The sequence below is a fragment of the Octopus bimaculoides genome, chromosome 18, assembly GCF_001194135.2.
Source record: "Octopus bimaculoides isolate UCB-OBI-ISO-001 chromosome 18, ASM119413v2, whole genome shotgun sequence".
NCBI lineage: Eukaryota > Metazoa > Mollusca > Cephalopoda > Octopoda > Octopodidae > Octopus > Octopus bimaculoides.
In genome coordinates, this window is record NC_068998.1 from 32,626,274 (window position 1) to 32,631,944 (window position 5,671).

The window sequence follows — 5,671 nt, forward strand, 5'->3', positions numbered from 1 at the left end:
TACACACAGACACACACAGACACACACACAGACACACACACACAGACACACACACACAGACACACACACACACACACACACACACGTGCATGTGCATGCATGAACACATGCAGGCATACACACACACATACACATGCATGCACACACACACACACACATACACACACACACACACAACTCAAACACACATGCATAGTATAATTCAGGTTACATGCGTTTATACCATTATCTACCACGTCATTCTACAGCAGGATATTTTCCAAGGCTGAATAAACAGGTGAAACCTCTCTATTGTATAGGATTAATATAAGAATAATATAACATAAAGATGCAAAATTCCAGTCTTTAATAGCAAATGATAAGACTGATTTCAACCTCAAATACATCACATGCAGTTGAAAAGCAGTCTTTCTGGAAGAACAGGTCTTCCTCAGTGTGAGTTATGAGATCTCAATGATTAGTGTAAAGAAGATCACAAATGAAAGCCATGGAAGTTTCTGTTACTGTGTCCAGATGTTCTCCGAATAGAATTCACTTAGTAGTGCTCAAAATATTCAAACTTGAGCAGGTATAGAAGCAAATGTGGGGAAAAGCAAATTATACAGATCAATATATAAAGTATTGAATACATGAAATACAAAATGTGCAAACAGTTGCTTACATATTTTGTAAACAACTGTTTACTTATTACAACCGCAGAAAATATTGAATATTTACCTCAAGTTACTTTGCAGGCTGTCAAGATGTTTCAGTAATTATTCTTCTTGCCAGCCACTGATGAACTAAAAACAGTTACTTGTTTAGCGACATCATATATATCAATTGTTGACATCTCTTGCACTCTTAAATGCTTTAAGAGCAAGAGAAGGGGAGTGGGAGGAGGGTTGAGAGAGAGAGAGAGAGAGAGAGAGAGAGACTTCAACAACAATGTCCTACAATGATATGGATATACCTTTCTCCTTCATAAATATCAGTATGGTTTTCATGAAGCTAGACCATGGTGATTTTACCCTCCTTTAACATAGACCTGTGGCATCTTGACTTTATGAGAGTAATGTTGTCATTTTCAACATCAGCAAGATTTCAACTGGGTTTAGCAGATGAAACTCCTCTTAAAACTGCCTGCCCATGGTCTCCACCCATTTCTCATCTTTTGAATGGGTAGTTACGTACCAGATAGCATTATTGTTGTGCACGTCGACAGAGGTCTTTCTGCCTCCTATTCTATTCATTCTGTTCCAGCATGTCCTCGTCCGCTATTTTATCCTTAACTCTTTTCCTTCTCTATGTCAATGATTTACCTGCTGGCAAAACCAACAACACCCATTCAGATGACACTACTTTATTCTTTATGCATTTATCCACTCGCAACTTAGACACTACATGTCAAACTCACATTGACTCCAGGAACAGAAACTTTGAAGGAATCTACCAGTGGGGTTGGGCTAATTTTGATCAATTGCAACTAAGTACAAAGGCTATTTATATCAAGAAAACATCATCAAACGATGCCCCTCCTAATCATAAGCTGCATAAGCCCTTAAAATCACCCCTATTATTAGCAGATCTCTCTTCATGAAACCAAATTCTTAACATGGCTAGAACTGCATCCTAATGACTAGGTATATTCTTCACAGCCTGAAAATACTTTAGCTTCAAGATTTTTTAATACTTTGCAAAGCTCAGGTGAGGCTCACATTAGAAAATTACTCTCACATCTGGGATGGTGGTGCTGTTGTGCATGTAGATATCTTAGACTACATGCAGAAAAGGACAGCCTGTCTGATTCTCTACCACTACTACAATGTTCTGTTCCTCATGCCACCACCACTCAGGCATTTATGTCCCATCTGGCTCTCCTCTTCTCTTCACCCTTATTGTGTACAACTTAAACCATCCAATCTCATCCCAGCCCCAGCTCTTCACTTGTCATTATGCCCTATCTTCCTTCCCAGAACGTTGGTTATCTGGAACTTCTTTTCTGCTCCTATCTTTCCTCTAGCTATTGATTTACAAAGATTCTGTGGGTTCTGGCCCTTCTTTGAGACCAAAGTACAAACAAAAGAAAAAAACATGAGTAGTTGACAAGAATGAGCAAAGAGACTAAGTGATCACTTTTTATATCACTGAGAAAAGCATATATAATATATATCTGCATGTATGTTGGTAGAGAGAGAGAAAGAGAGATAAAGGAATTGCTACTACTGTAATTGAGGTAAAAAAGGAAATTATTAAATACGTTTTCCTATAATACATTTTCATCAATCTATTTGTACACTTATTTTCAAGTGAGCTATTTTTACATAGACACATTTACTTAGGTTAGGTTTGGGCTCAGAACTTCTATTTTTTTATGCAGTATTTCAAATATTTAGCCATTATGTCACATACCCTAAACTAAAGTCAAATTTTGGATTTGTGAAAACCAAGCTAGGGATGAGTTATATGGGAATAAAACTATAAAGAAGATTCTGGAAAATCAAACACACTTCATCACTTTGTTTCACTGGTATTGAAGGACCTGAAAAGGATCTTGGATGTTCCGTTTCCTTCTATCATTAAAAGGGAAAACTGCTAATTGGCATGTTTAATCATTTTAATAAGATGAATGTTTAGCTAAAGTTTAAAATAATGGTAAACATATTCTGTATGTTGTTATATATTAAGTAGGGACAGAAAATTTTCTGCTTCTTATTGTAGGTATGCCTATGTCTGCTGGAATGTTTATGCCTGTGTGTGTAGCAAGATATTGGAAGAAAATAGTTTCTAAAAATACATTTTAGTTTTCTCTTTTACAAAATTTCACTTTTTAACACTCAAAATTACCATACTATCTATATCGCATATTTAATTTGCTTTTTCACATAGCATATGGTACCTTTTTTGACATGCAATAACAAAATGCTATGTGTGTGTGTGTCTGCTTTTCTGTTTATTTATGCATTATGTTTTGCTTAACTTTCATTTTCACAATGAATAATTAAATAATTGGCAGTGAAAAGAAAAATGTATCAGAACTATGAGTGAAAAGTGTGTTATTTTATCTGAGAGAGTTGAGGTATCTTGGCATAGAAAACCTGAACTTATATATACACCGATTTTATATGCTAATTGAAAGGTGCTTGGCATATATGGTTTATGTAAAAAGAGAGTGAATAAATTGAATTGACAATTTAACAGTTTTTCTTTCTCTTTCAATATAAAAAATTTAGATATTTATAGGGATTCTTACAGAGCAAAAAATATTGCAAAAGTAGAAACAACAAATGCCTTGACAATTTAATGCTGTTTTTAAAGTGTTTTATTACTGTAACTCAATAAATGTAGATGGTATACTGAATTACTTCTACTTCATCAGTTCAAATCTTGATACAAGTGTTGTAATTTGATTCCTTGAGGACATTTTGACTTTATAGGTGAATTAAGAATGTTCATTAAAAAGTTTGTAAAATTGGCAGAAAAGCACAAATTTCAGTGGATGTATTGTCAATCACATCTAGTACTTAGTTTATCACCCTGTAAGGTTAATAAACAAAATCAGCTCTGGTGTGATTTGAACTTAGAATGTAATGTGATGTAACAGAAAACCACATGACATTTTGTCTACTGCTCCAGCAATTCTGTCAAATCACCATCCTTTTAAAATTCATTTAAAATTGTTTATTCTTTTTTCATGGTGTCTAACTTTTATTTTTTACTTGTTTTAGTCATTTGACTGTGGCCTTGCTGGGACACCGCCTTGAAGAATTTTAGTCAAACTAATCAACCCCAGCACTTATTTTTCTTTTTAAGCCTGCTACTTATTCTATCAGTCTCTTTTACTGAAATGCTAAGTTGCAAGGACATTAAACACACCAACACCAGTTGTCAAGTATTGAAGGGGGTAAAACACAGGCACAAACACACACACACACACACACACACACGCACATGTATATATGATGAGCTTCTTTCAGTTTCCATCTACCAAATCTACTCACAACCCTTTGGTCAGCCTGAGGCTATAGAAGAAGACACTTGCCCAAGGTGTCAGACAATGAGACTGAACATAGAATTATGTGGTTGGAAAGCAAACTTCTTACCACACAGCTATATCTGCACCTATGTAGGCAATCAGATGACTTTAATGTATGTATGTTTTCATGTGTGTCTGCATATATTTATTCTTGATTTTTTCACCAAGTACTATTGGTTATAGGTTTCCACTGGGTCATTCTCTGGTTCACTGCATTCTGATGTCAAGAGTGACAAGAGTGCATCTGTAACTCAGGGAGTGTCATTAAATGAGCACCAGTCTTTATTGATGACTTTATTCTTGTTTGATATACATTGGTGAAATACATCTACATATATATTCATACACATGACAGGCTTCCTCATAGTTACAGATGAACTAATTCCATTTAGAAGGTAGGCACAGGCGTGACTGTGGATAGGGAGTTTGCTTCCCAGCCATGTAGTTTGAAGTTCATCCCACTGTTCAGTACTTTAGGTTAGTGTCTTCTACAGTCAAGTCCAAAGCCATGTGAGTGAATTTGGTAGCTGCGAACTGGAAGAAGCCTATGGTATATGTGCGTGTATGCATAAGCGTGTGTGTATATATATATATATATATATATATATATATATATATATATATATATATATATATATATAAATCCGTGTGTGTGTACATGTGTGCACATGCATGTATGAAGGTGTGTGTGTGTATGCATGTATGAAGGTGTATGTGTGATGTGTGTGTGTTTATCTCCTTGTCTTGATATTACATGGTAGTTATAAAGTGGTGTCCATTTTCTATCTTTTATGGAAACATACTTAGCCATGAGAAAATATTGCCTTATTATGAAGACAAGAGAGGGTGGGTGACTGGAAGGACATCCAGCCACAGAAAATCACCTCAACAAATTTTGTCTGGTGCATGCAAGCATAGAAAAGTTGACATCAAATAACAAAGGTGATGATATTGATGAAGTTATTAGTCAACCAAAGCTACAGCAGAAGACTTTTGCCCAAGGTGCCAAGCAGTGGGATCAAACCTGGCAGCATATTGTTGCAGAGGGAACTTCATAGCCACACAGTCATATCAGTCCCATATGTATGTGAACATTTGCATTCACTTACAATGTCATGTATATGTATAATTTGCATATAAACATGCCTATATACACCTATATGTAAACGTGTGTGTGAGAGGTCAAAGAGAGAGAAAAAGAGAGACTATGTATAGCTGTGTGTGTGTGTGTTAATCTGTGTGTGTGTCTATATGTGTATGTGTCTATATGTCTGTGTATATATACTTGTATGTTTGTTTGAGTGATTTTCTTTGTTAATGGAAAGTTTGCATGACATATTTAACTTAATGTTAAAGACATGGTTAGAATCAATAAAACATAAAAAAATATCTTTAAAATTTTGTATTTGATATTCATTTATTGAGATAAGAATTGCACAGATAAGAAACTGATAAGTAATAAATATATTTACAGTACTGTTGCATTTCAGTCATAATTAGATAATTAGCAGTTTTCACACTCCCAGAACAGCATATCACACCCTGATAATTACTATTGCATATTGCAAATGTCTTACTTTGCTATCTTATAACCTTGATATTTTTCCTTGTATACATATATATATATATATATATATATATATATATATATATATA